The sequence below is a fragment of the Acomys minous genome (genome assembly GCF_964271855.1).
Source record: "Acomys minous genome assembly, chromosome: 1".
Lineage (NCBI taxonomy): Eukaryota > Metazoa > Chordata > Mammalia > Rodentia > Muridae > Acomys > Acomys minous.
The window spans coordinates 68,310,722-68,324,650 of record NC_140483.1 but is presented as its reverse complement, the minus strand read 5'-3'; positions in this window follow the sequence as shown (position 1 = coordinate 68,324,650).

Below are 13,929 nucleotides of genomic sequence, written 5' to 3'. Positions count from 1 at the left end.
ATCCATCAAAATTAGCCTGTTTTTTTGAGAAGACTGAAATCCCTAAGGCAGCAATTACTCATAAAAATCCATAAATATAGAAGAATTAGTAACAAAATATAGTAATAACAGCACATGTAGACAGTGTTCTCCATGCAGTGTGTGCATGTGTGTTGTGTTGTGTGTGCTATATATGTGAGTGTGGTTTGTGTGCTGTGTTGTTTTTTTGTTGTGTGTTTGTATGTATCATATGAGTGTGTTGTGTGTTGTGTGTGAGTTGTCTATGTCCTTGTGTGCACATGTGCGTGCATGCGTGTGTGTGTGTGTGTGTGTGTGTGTGTGTGTGTGTGTGTGTATGTGTGTGTGTTGTATGTTGTGTGTGTATATATCTACACTTGGATATATGGGTGGATGTGCTACCATGCACATGCACTTGGAGGTCAGACAGGGACATTGGCTAGCCTGCTCTCTCACTCTTTGCCTTACTCCTCTGGGGCAAGGTCTTCCACTGAACCTGGAACTCCTCAGTTTTCAACTAGCTGGTGGCCAGCAAGCTCTAGGGAGCCTTCTATCTCCGCCCTGATCCCTTAGTTCTGTGGTTAAAGAGTACAGCCATGTTCATTTTTAAAAACATGGATCCTGGGGATTCGAACTCAGGTCTCACCCTTTTGCTGCAAGTGCTCTTATCCACTGAGTCTCTCTCAAGCTCCGTGCCACATACTTTGCAAGATGAACCAGATTCATTTTCATAACACTCTGTAGAATAAATCCTGCCTTAGAGAGCCCTTTTTGCAGACGTGGACAGGAAGGCACAGAGAGGTTAAGGAGCATCGTGGAGGGTAAGGAGCTAGGAAGCTCTAGATACCTAGGTTTCTTCACATCAGTCTATTGGCATATTCTAAGGAAGGAAAAAAAGCAAAACGAATACATAGTCATCTGAGGATGTAGCTCAGGACAGTATATACGAAGCTCTGGGTTCAGTTTTCTGTACTGCAGGAACCACACACTCAGGAAGTAGAAACCGGAGAATCAGATGTTCAAGGTCATCATTGCAAGTTTGAAGTTAGCCTGGGTGATGTGACATCCTCTGTGGAAAGATCAAAACAAATGACAATACATAATTGTCAAGCAAGTGATGCAGTAAGCCCCGCTCCCCCCCACCCCCACCGGGCAGCTTACCTTCCGGTGGCTTTATCAGGGAGACACAGGTGCCTGCCGAGAGCAAGGGACAAGGAAACAGCACGTGGCTCTGCTCCATGCGCCTGTCTGGCTGGTGCCTGGGGCTTCTCTGCTAACCTGCACCTCCTCTTTTGAATTCTGCCCTGATTGCATTGTGGTGGCGGATGGCAGAATTTGCACTGACGTCTTCTCTGGGAACAAAGGGTGGCTCCATGAAAATACACCATGAAGATACCCTGGGTTTGACGCCAGAGAGACAGCTCAACAGGTATGAGCAGTTGAGCGAGGCTGGCACCCTAGAATCCGAGTAAAAGTGGAAGGAAAGAGCCAACGTCACCAAGTTGTCCTCCGGCCTCCACATGCACATTGTGGCACGCATGCACAAATATGCTAAGAGGTCCGCCTCGGTCCTAGACCTTGGGGAGGGGAATAGGGTGAAAGCGGGAGGGAGGGAGGAATGGGAGGATATAAGTAATGGGATCACAATTGAGATGTAATCTGAATAAATTAATTAAATCATTAAAAAAAAAAAGAAAAAGAAAAAAAAGATAATCCTGCATCTGAGTCTTGCTTCTGCCCCTGACTTGATAATTTTTCAAATATTTATTTTGGGGCTTTGTGTCTCATTTTTGTTTGAAAAAATGGGGAGTTTTCAAGGTATGTGTGTGTGTGTGTGTGTGTGTGTGTGTGTGTGTGTGTGTGTGTGAAAGTCACACAATTTATCGTGTGTCAGGCAATGTGTACTTGGTGAAAGCTGGCCTACTGGTTCCTCTTTTTTCTTCCTCAGCTTCCTCCTCCTATTCTTTCTTCTTTGAAAAAAAAAATGAGGCCTCAGAGTCCACATACCAGCTTTCCGCGACTGTAACAAATACGCAATGTAACCAATTAGTAAAGGGAAAGGCTTACTTTGGCTCACTGTTTGTGAGGGCTCAGTCCAGGACGGAAGACGTCATTACCCTGGCGCCATGGGCTGAGGTAGCAAAGAAAATGTCACATCAGTGGACAGAGTGAAACTGCTGAGCTCAAAGCAGAGACAGTGGAGGAAGGGGGAGGAGAAGAGATAAAGGTGAGGGGGTAAAGGAGAGAAAGAAAGGGGGAGAGGGAAAAAGGAGAGAGAGGAGAGAAAGTTAGGATAGGAAAGAAAAAGGAGAAAGGAAAGAGCAAAGGGAGACAGACACATAGACACATCGATATATACATAAATAGGCTGCAGATAGATTTCCCCCAACAGCCTGGAACCTTCCTCCTCAGCCCCACATCTTACAGTGACCCCCCACCCTTCCTCCTAGTAGCACAGTAGATCTCGACTGTTCCTCCAAAGATCCACATATTACAAGCTTAGGCCTCAGCTTGGTACTATTGGGAAGGTTGGAAGCCTACAGTGGTGTCCAAGTTTTTGATGTTGGGACAGATGTCATCATTTACAAAGTCCTTGGCTAAGAACCAAACGATCGCTAAGAAGCCAACAATCCAGAACCAAAGCTCATGCCGCTTTAAGTTAGTTCTTGACTTGGGCTAAGTTCACATCTGTCTTTGGCCACATGTGAGGCAAAGGCCTTGGGTTGGACTTACCTGCTAGGTAGGCCTAGTGGAGGTTTTCTAGTCTTTGAGGGTGGTGACCTTGAAGACTAGTAGAATCCTAGCCCCCCCCCCCCCCCCCGTCTTCTATTTTGCATTCTGGCATAAAATAAAGTGTTTTTCTCCATCATATACTTCCATCCTGGTGTGTTGCTTGGCAACAGGTGCCAAAGCAATGGACCCAACTGAACGTGGACACAGAAACTCCTAAAAACCTGTCCCCAAATAAATCTTCTCTTTTTAAAAGCAATTTATTTTTATTACATTTTAAAATGATGTGCATGTGCGTGGTCATGCATGTTGGCTATGTGCACATGAGTACTGGGGCCCTTGAAGGCCACAAGTGTCAGACTCCCTAGAGCTGAGGTCACAGGCAGTCATGAGGCCCCTGAGGTGGGTGATGAGCAGTGTGCACTCTCGACACTGGGACATCCCTTCATCCCGAAGTATTTTCTTTTTATAAGCTCATTGGCATGGGTGCTTTGTTACAGTAATGGAAAGCTGACTAACGTAGTAACCGTTGAAGGTAAATATGAATGGAGGAAGACAATCTTCCTGTCACACCTGCAGATCAATACTGTGGGTCAGAGTTCAGGAAGAGCACCACAGGGACAGGGCAGCTCTCTCCCATGATGACTTGGGCTGGAATTGTTGGAGCAAAGGAAACGTTTGTTTCATAGCATTTTGGCTCCCATGCTGGTATAACATACGATCATGATGAATGCAAGAGACAGTCCTATGAAACTGCTGGCTTATATTGATCTTAATCTCACTTCCTCTTGCTTGTTATCAATAGATCTTGTCATCAATAGACCTTGTTATCAATAGACCTTGTTATCAATAGATCTGGCTCTCAGCTATCTGGAACTGGGTGGGAGCTATGGAGAGGGTGCAGCCTTCTAGGGCACAACTTGGGATTATAGACGGGAGGGGTGTAGTGTGTGTCTGTAGAGGCAGATGCCAACCCGAGATGCTGATTCAGTTGGTAAAGCACTTGTCTCTCCAGGCCCCGGAGCCCACACATAAAGTCAGTTGCAGTTGGATGCACCGGAAGTTCCTTCCACTGACGGCAAAATGGGAGGTGAGAAAAGTTGATCACTGGAAGCTGGACCAGTGACCCGGGCCCAGTGGGCGAAGTTCTAGGCCAGACAATGTTTCAAAAGATCGATGACACCTGAGGACAAATGGTCATAGTTGTCCTCTGACCCCCACAGGTATCTGGGCACCCATATGCACATGTGAGCACATGCAAACACCACACACACACACACACACACACACACACACACTACACCTGTGCACTGTGTACCTAGCAGTACAGCTCTGAGAGGTGAAGTCCTGGGCTCTTCTGTTCCAGAAAGGCCTCTTGACCTCATAGCAGGCAGCTGTGCTGCAAGGCCACACAGGTAAATGGGACCCATGTGCTCCCCACCGAGCCCTCTGGCGCCAGGCCTAGGGGATGTCCCAAATTGCCCTGCAGCTGCCTCCCCGAAACATTTCCGACACTCATCAGTCCTAACAAGCTCCCTGCACCAACGTGCCCTCCCCATCGCGCTGTTTCTCATTGCCAAGTGTAATTAATGTGAGGCGTTGACTTAGGGCACAGCTAACAAGCACATATTAATTCTGAAAAGTCAGGTTCTCTCGCTGGAAATGAGTTGCTGACGATCAACTACCACAGGAGTTTAAAAGTGCATGGAAGGGAGGAGGTAATTATGGGCTGGTGTGGCCTTGCTGTCTGTGCTTCTGCCTCCTGGAAATGCCCGACAGTGAGTGGTGGTTCTCTGCCTCCAGAACGGGTGCTGAGTGCCTCCCCAGTGCTGTATCCTCAACACCTGGTGTTCTCTCTGCAGAGTGTCTTGTTTTCAGCCTGTCCGCCTGGGCTGCATCTTCCTTTAGAACTTGGGTCTTGAATGGTGCTCTGTCTAACTGCTTCTCCCATTGGGTATTTATGGGTCCACTTCTCAGATGCTTCAAGGGACACAGGTCACTCGCTGGCAGCCACAGGCAAATAGATGCTAGATCTGCACCTGCCCTTTGTTCTAGCTCCTGAAAACTGGCCTCTTCTTCAGAACTCTGCTTCCGTGAGCCTGGTCCTTCAGCCCCTCCCCCCCCCCCCCCCCCCCCGCGCACCCCCCACCGCTTCTGTCTCTCTCCCCAGTGGGAAGAGGGCAGCCTTCACCTTCCTGCATGCAGAATGGCTACGTGAAAGGAGCTTTCTCTGTCGTGGTAGTGGGTTAGCGTCAGTGTGCCTGCTCTGTTGGAGGGAGGTACGAGTGTCCCCTTCTCCCTTTCACCCTCACTTTTGCCCTGGAAAACCTAGAGGAGAATCAGGACTGGGTTAGAAACAGCCTCTGGCTCTTTCTGTTTGTTTCCTTCTAAATTTTTACTTATTATTATTATTATTATTATTATTATTATTATTATTATTATTATTATTATTGTGTGTGTGTGTGTGTGTGTGTGTGTCTGTCTGTCTGTCTGTGCTGAGAGCACATGTGTGTATGTCATGCCTAAGGAGACCAGAAGATAGCTGTGGAAGTCAGTTCTCTCTTCCTATGATGTGGGGATATAGAACCTGCCTTGGGACTGAACCCAGATCATCAGATTTTAGTTGCAAGTGCTTTTCCCTGCTGGGCAGTCTCCCCATGTGGTCCTGCTGGTGGAGCTGGGTTCAGCCCCCTTTCTGTCCCTTTTTTTAGCTATGTGAAGTTTGAAGAAGCCACACCAGCTTGTTAATCTTCAGTAACTTCACTGGCTATTTGGGTTGTGACCTTCCCTCCTCTGAATGGCAGTGGGATGGCTGTAGTAGCAGGCGTGTGGAGCGACCCATGATTTCGTGTCTTTGGCCAGAACCAACAGAGCACTAGTGACCTCCTCTTGCCCCATCTTCCTCCTCCTCCTCCTCCTCCTCCTTCTTCTTCTTCTTCTTCTTTTTAAATGTATTTTTAATGTATATATTCACTTTAGATCCTAATCATAGCTCCCTCCCTCCTCTTGCCTCCCCTCCCAGTTCCTCTCTCCTCCCCTCTTTCCACCTCCCCTTCCCCTTGTCCTCAGAAAAGGAGAGCCCCCCCAACCTACCCCAGCACATTGAGTTGCATCAGGACTAAGCACACCCTCTTCCACTGAGGCCAGGCAAGGCAGCCCTAGTGGGGCAAAGTGACCAAAAGCAGGCAACGGAGTCCATGTCATAGACAGCACCCGCTCAACTTACTAGGGGACCGACATGAAGATGAAACTGCCCATTGGTTACGTATGTGCAGGGGCCTAGGTCTAGTCCAGGCATAGTTTGGTTGGTGCTTCTGTATTTTTATGCCCCTATGAGTCTAGTTTAGTTGACTCTGTTGGTCATCTTGTAGAATTCTTGTCCCCTCCAGGTCTTTTTATCCCCCCTCCCACTCTTCCAGGGAGGACATAAGGGTGCCTGTAGCTGAACCCCCTAGCAGTGAGGGCCATGGAGATTGAAGAGGCCACCTTGTAGGCAGGCAGGACCAATGGTGGCAGGAGGTGGAACACCAATCCATCTACAAAACCTTCAAACCCAAATTTCCTCTGCCTACAAGCTATGCAGAGATAAAGATGAGTAGAGACTGAGGGAATATCCAACCAATGCCTGGCCCAACCTGAGCCCCATCCCATGGGACAGAGCCAACCGTTGACACCATTAACGATACTCTGCTATGCTTGCAGGCAAGAGCCTAATGTAACCATTCTCCTAGAGGCCCCACCCAGCAGCTGATCAAATCGGATGCTGAGACTCACAGGCAAGCATTAGGTGGAGGCCGGGAGGTTCCAGGTTCTTCTGGAACCCTCTGTCACATTGTTTCCTGCACTCCAGGAACACCTGGGGCCACCCCAACTGTGTTTCTTGGGATAAGTGAGGAAGCCATCACACACTTCTGTTTAAAAACCCACTTTGTGGTTTCCCCGTTATTTATAGGACCCTGACACCCTCTTCCCTACCTCTTTCCTCTTTACATCACCCCCAATTCAGTCTCTCACCTTTTACAGACCACCACCTTGAAAGGACACCCCATTCCAGGGCCTATGGTTTTCAATGAGTTCCTTTATGCAGACAAATCTGGATGGCTCCCTGTGTGGCTTTTTTTTTTCTGTGCCGAATATCCCCTTCAGCTCTGGGGAAGGACAGCTGTCTCTGCATCCTCCTCATCCCGACTTTTTCTCTCCAGACACTCTCCAAAATGGCTTTTTTGACTTGGTTGCTGCTACTAGCGTCTCCTGTGACCCAATGTCCAGGTTCTTTGTGCTTTGAATAAGGAATGGAGACACAGATAATTAATTTGAACCCTCTGTTCCACTGTTTTGTGAAAGCATGTATTCAATTTATGTGTATACATGAAAGCACCTATTTAATTTATGTGCATACATGTGTCTGGGTAGATGTGTGTTATGTATGTGCTTGTGCTCATATTGGCATTAGATCCCCTGGAGCTCAGACTATAGGTGGTCATGAGCTTCCTGATTGGGAGTGGCGGGGGGCCTAATGTGGATCTTCTACAAGAGCAGTACATGCTCCTAACTGCCGAGCCATTTCTCTAGTCCCAAAGTATACATTTATTGAAAATGAGAAGAAAAACATAGATATGCTCCACAGGGCAAGAGCAGGGTTGAGGTCCCATGCCTGAAGAGGCCCGTTATTCTGATCCAGAGGTTTTTATTACAAAAGATGTGATGGTTAATATTATAAATATGTCAGAATCTAGAATCACGGAAAAGCTAAAACTCACACAGGGGTATCTGAGGGAATATCCAGACTGAGTTAGCTAAAGTAGGAAGACTCACCCTGTGTGGGCAGCATTATTCCATGAGCTGGGGTCTTGCACTGAACAATGAGCAGAGCCTGGCATTCATCTGTCTGCTTCCCGATTGTGGGTGCAGTGTGAGCATCTGCCTCCAGCGCTTGCCCCTCTGTCACTGTGCACTGTACCCTCAAACCATGAGCCAAAATGAACCTTCCTTCCTAAAGTTGCTGTTGTCAGGTATGTTGTCATAGCAACAAGGAAAGTAAGTGATCCAAAGGGATGGGAGGAGCTCTCCTCAGAAGGCATAGGCCTCTTAGGCTGCTTTGGGCAACTGACTGTTATTGGATGGGGTCTGTGCAATCCTTTGGGTGGCTGGAGCAGTCTAAGGAAGTGTTGTGCCTCTGGGTGGGGGTGTGCTGGGTCCCAGAATTAACCTTCTTGTCATTCATAGCTGTGCATGTTTGGACCCTCCCTTCTCACCTCTGCCGGAAAAGAAACCAGTCAGGGGACTGATCATTGCCCTGACTTCTGTGAAGAGTTCTGCAGGGCTCTGAGGGAACGTTTTGTTATTGCTATTGTTACTCAGGTTACCAGCTTTCCCACTTCATGCAAGTTCCTGCTCCTAACCTGACCAGCCCCACTTTACCTGGATACCCTGGCAACCCTTCGCTGACGGCTCTTAAGGCTATTCCTTAGCTTCCCTCTGTTAAGCCTTCATGTCCACCAGTGGAATCACCACTAAAGCCAGGTTTAAAGGATCAGGAGACAGCTTAGTCAGTAAAGTGCCCACTTTGCAAGCACAAGGACCTGAGCTTCATTCCCAGAATCCACATAAAAAGCCCGGCTTGGTGGTCCATGCTTGTCTTCCCGGCTATAGCTAGATGGGAGGCAGAGACAAGAAGGGCTCCAGAGCTCCCTGGCTATGTAGCCTAACCTACTTGGTCACGTTCCAGGCCATTGAGAGACACCACATCAAACAAAAGATCTAAACCACCGGCACCGCAGGTTGTCCTCTGACCCTCACACACATGTGCACACATCTACACACACACATGTCCACCCCTGACTGAGCTCAAGTTCAAGACATAATTCCCAATCTCCTCAAGCAAGAAGCTGAACACACTCTCCCCAAACTGATGTCTGTGAGCTACTGACAACACAACCCTGGGATCCCAATCAAGGCTGGACAGGGACCTCCCTCGGAGCACCTCTGGGGACCTGCAGCTCCTGGGACGTCGGCTGCATGTACCGAAGTCTAAGGCAAGGATGCTGTCCCGATTTCTCTTTTCACCCTTGCATCAATTCTCAGGATGTGTGGGGTAAGAATATGACCACTCCTCATTCTTTTAATTCCCTCACTTTTAATAGCGCTCAGATGGAAACTTCAGCTGCTTTAATAAATGAAGCTGATGTCACCCGATAACTACTGTGCCACACGGTGGAAACTTCTGTTCTGGATTCAGCTTCTGTTGCTTGACTGTTTCTCTCTGTCTCTGACCCAGTTTGGATGGGGCGTTGTCAGGAAAGGTAGCTCTCCAAGCTATCCCCAGATCTGCCAGTGAGTAATTGGATACAGAAAGCAGCACTGTGAGTCTTAATTTGGAATTTGCAGAGTGGCTCAGACCAAGCCTTTGGGAGACTAAATTTCATCAATTATTTTGAAAACTAAGTAGGCACGGAGCTGAATTCAGCATTCCAACATTGTAGTCTATGTGTCAATGGGGTCTCATTCGCGTGTCTTGGAAACACCAGCCTGTCACTCTTATCTTTCTTCAGATTTCACCTCTTGGCTGAGGAAATGGCAGAATCATGGCTACTACTCTATGACTCTTGGCCCTTTGTTGGTCTTCAGAGAGCATCAGTGGACTGGAGATGATCCAAGGGTGAAGATATTTCTTCCTGACAGCATCAGGACCAAATGTGTTAGCTACTTTTCTCATGGCTGTGGCCAAATACCTGATGAAGAAGCAAGTTAAGTAGGGAAGGGGTTATTTTGGCTCACAGTTAGAAGGCACACAGTCCATCATGGTGGGGAAGGCATGGCATCAGGAGTGTGGGACAGCTGGTCACATGGCATCTACAGTCAGGAAGGAAAGAGAGAGAGAGAGAGAGAGAGAGAGAGAGAGAGAGAGAGATGCTGGTGCTTGGCTCACTTTGTCATTTTTAGTCAGCTCTGGTCCTCAGGCTATGGAACAGTGTTCCTCACATTCAGGATAGACCTTCCCATTTCAATTAATCTATTCTAGAAAATTCTTCACAGATATGCCCAGAGATTTGTTTCCATGGTGATTCTAGATCCTGTCAACTGAACACTCAATATAAGCACACCAAGTCTTAAGTATGCACTGGGGACCATCCACAATAGTAGAAGTTCTGAGCCTACCATCTCATATTCTCTTCACTTATGGCTCTGTAGAAAAAAAAAAAACACTACCAGGGCTGGAGAGATAGCACAGCAGTTAAGAGCATGCAGCTCTTGCAAAGGACTCAAGTTTGGTTCCCAGCATCCATGTTGGGTGGTTCATAGCTAGGATATCTGATTCCTTCTAGCTTACACACACACACACACACACACACACACACACACACACACACTCACACACACACACACACACACACACACACACACACACACACACACACACCCCAAGCACTATAATTCAGGCCTTTTAGATGATGGTGGCGCCTCTGTGGAGTTGGCTCAGGTGGGTTGGCAGATGTTGCACTTGCATGGTGCTGACTTTCATTAGAGTCATATATATATATATAAACATTTCTAGAAATCAGGGAGTAGAGATGAGATCAGGCAAAGGGATCAGACAAACTGCCACGCAGCTCCAATAATGTCTTGGGCAAACTGAGAGGATTTTTCTCACGAGGACTGTCTCATGGTGGGTCATAGTAACCAAGGCTTTATCTCCATCTCTCATTCCAATGTCATCACTCCAGAAAGGGTGTCTCTGCACACATGCTTCAGTAAAGAGGAGTCTGGGTTGGTGCCGCACACAAATAGGGCTCAGGGAACGTTTTGTTGTATTTCACTTTATTTTTGTGACCATGTATGTATGTGTGCATATGTGTATGTGTGGGTATCTGTGTGTGCAGGGCAGAGGATGACCTTGAATGTCATTCAATGGGCATCACCCACCATTCTCTCTTTTTTCTGAGACAGGATCTCTTAGCAGGATCAGGAACTTTAAAAGTAAGCTTTGCTGGCTAGCCATTGAGCGCCATGGATCCTCCAGTCTCTGCGTCCCCAGTGCTAGGATTGGGAGCCACTACACTATTTATTTGCCATGGCGTCTGGTCATCAAACTCGTGTCTCCTTGCCTCCAAGGCAAGCCCTCATCCCTAAGGTCCTCAAACAACCTTTTAATGCTGGGCCCTCAAATCACACTAGGCTCCGACTGCCCCAGAGACATACTCTTCTACTCCATGGGACACTGAGTCCCCTAGGGATGGAGAGTGAAGCTTCCCACTGGTGGGGGGCTAGGTCACAAGGGGATTTGTGCTTTTCTTTCTTTCGTATCCCAGGTGGGAAGACAGTGCAGTTCAGTGTGGGTTGTCCTGACAGGGCCTGATGAGGGCCTTTCAAGACTCCAGAGCTCTTGTTGGCCACTGTGCTTGTTAGCTTTGATTGCTGACATCACACCCCTTAGAATCACTAAGTGAGAGAGTCTCAAGGAGGGCTTAGCTACATTGTGTTGACCTGCGGGCATGTCTTTGAATTAATTAACTGGCATGAGAAGAAGACCCAGCCCACTGCAGGTGGTGCTATTCTCCAGGCAGGTGGGCCTGACCTGTATTAAGAGTGGAGAAACTGGGCTGAGCACAATCAATCAAGCACATAGGCACGCATGCATTCATTTCTCTCTGCTCTTGACTGTGGGTGTGATGTCACTAGCTGATGACATTCCTGCCTTAATTTCCCCACAATGATGGACTATAACCTGGAATTATAATCTGAAACAAACCCTATTATCTCCCACGTGGCTTTTGGTGAGGGTGTTTTATCACCATGACAGAAATGAAGCTACGGCATCAGGACTGCACTGGCAGGAGCTGAGGGCCTTCCAGTCTTTTCCATTTGACATGTCTGGTACTCCTTTCCCTCTGTTTCCAGGCCACTGTGACCTGGTGCTTCTACTATAAGGTCTTGTCATCTCTACCTTCATTGCTTCTCTCCCTCTCTCCCTCTCACCCCCCCTGTCTGTCTGTCTGTCTGTCTGTCTGTCTGTCTCTCTCTCTCTCTCTCTCTCTCTCTCTCTCTCTCACACACACACACACACACACACACACACATCTGTTGTGTCCTACCCCATGCCCCATGTGTGAAGTCAACTGAAGTCTTTCTGTAAAGACCACTTTTCCACACCTGCAGTTCCAGTGCTTAGGAGACTGAAGTAGGAAGATCTCAAGTCAGCTTGGGCAACTTAGTGAGACTGACTATAAATAAAATTATAACAACAACAACAACAACAGGCAGATGGTGATGGCACACACCTTTAATCTCATCACTCAGGGGGTTGAGGCCAACATATCTCTAAATTCAAAGCCAGCCTGGTCTACAGAGTGAGTTCTAGGACAGCCAAAGTGACAAAGGAAAAACCCTATATTGAAAAACAAAGTATAAACAAACAAACAAACAATTTAAGAGAAAGCTGGGCATGTGGTTCAGCATATGTGAGGCCCTGGGTTCAGTCCCTAGCACTACAACAAGCAAGCAAACAAGCACTTAGAAAATTGCTTTGTAAATGACATCATAGTCTGAGATACTAGGGGGGATGTTGTCAAGACACATGCACACACACACACACACACACACACACACACACACACACACACATACACACACACACACACAGAGCCTGACATGGGTGATAAGCTCTTAGAATCTCAGCACAAGGAATCTCAGGAGGATTCCTGGGGCTATATGCCACACTAGCTGCTTGGCAAGTTCATAGCCAATAAAATACTTTGAATAATAATAATAATAATAATAATAATAATAATAATAATAATAATAATAATAATAAAAATAAAAGGATGTTGGTGAAAGGTACTTGAGGAGTGACAAAATAGCCTCTACATCCTGTGCACACACACGGACATGTACCTAGGCACATATCAACAAGAACAGATAATCTCATGTGTGTTTTGCCTGGGCATGTGTACAGGACAGTGTATATAACCTCATATTAAGGCAAGTCCATTTTCTTTTCTGACATAGGGTGGTCTGCCTGGTCATTGAGCCTAAGAGATCTGCTGGGGTCTTCTAACAAGTAGATGCCAGTGTCACCTGCCTTAAAAAAAAAGAAAAAACAAAAAAAACAAAAAACCATGCACTTGATACTTAATGTTCTCAGCTTGACAAGGTTAGGAGATGAGCCTCCAGGGGTATCTGAGGTATTATTTAACCTTTCAGCAAGCCCGTGAGGGGTTATGTTAATTAGGCTAATATAGGCTGGAAGGCCCCACAGTGAAAGTGGTAGGACCCTGTGCTGAGGTCCCAGACTACATAAAAAGGAGGCCTCGAGCTCAGCTTAAGTGTAATGTGACCAGCTGCCTGAAGCTCCTGCCACCTTGACTTCTCTGCTGTGGGCTGTCCTTGAATCCTTTCTCTTTTGCGTTGCTCTGGAAGGGTGTTTCACGCACAGTCTTTTGTGTGTGTTCACGTTGAGTTCTCTGCCCTGGGAAAGCAAACTAAGACAGTGGGTGCCCGGGATGGCGCTCAGGCCAGTGCGCATGCTCCTCAAGGCCCGTGCGCATGCTCCTCATCCCTCATCTTCCTCTTGAACATAACCCACCTTCTCTCCTCTAGTGGAGGAAGGGAAAGTGCTCTGTGTCTGACGCTAAGGCCACTACCACCCCCAGCAGACTGACCCCAGTGGAGGGAGGGGACATCCGTGGCCCCGGGAGCTCTCAGAGGTCAACACAAATCACTTTTGGTCATTGTCCAAACTGAAGAACATTCCTGCTTCCCCCAGATCATTGTTAAGGAGTTTATAGGATCGCACACAACCTTCTGCCTCACATACCAACCTGACATCCCAGAGAAAAACTCATCTCTGAGTATTGGGCCATAAATTATATGAGGTACATTTCATTATAAAGTACGATTCTTTCGTCCTTTATGAATGTTCTGCATTCCCCTCGGGGGTTGTAATGTACACTGACATCTTACTTTCTTCCAAGAAACATTCCCCTGTATTGTTTAGTATGTGGGGCCTTGCAGGGCAAACAAATCCTCCTCTGGAAGATGAAGGCAGTTGGCTGGGATTTAATGGGCATACAATCATACATCTATGCCGGGGCTCCAGGGAGCTCGCATACAATCTTTAGAAAAACCAGGCAAGTAAACATACATGGGGAAGGAGGCTTCATAAACAGCACAAACGCATAATTGCTATGGCTTGAAAAAATCTTG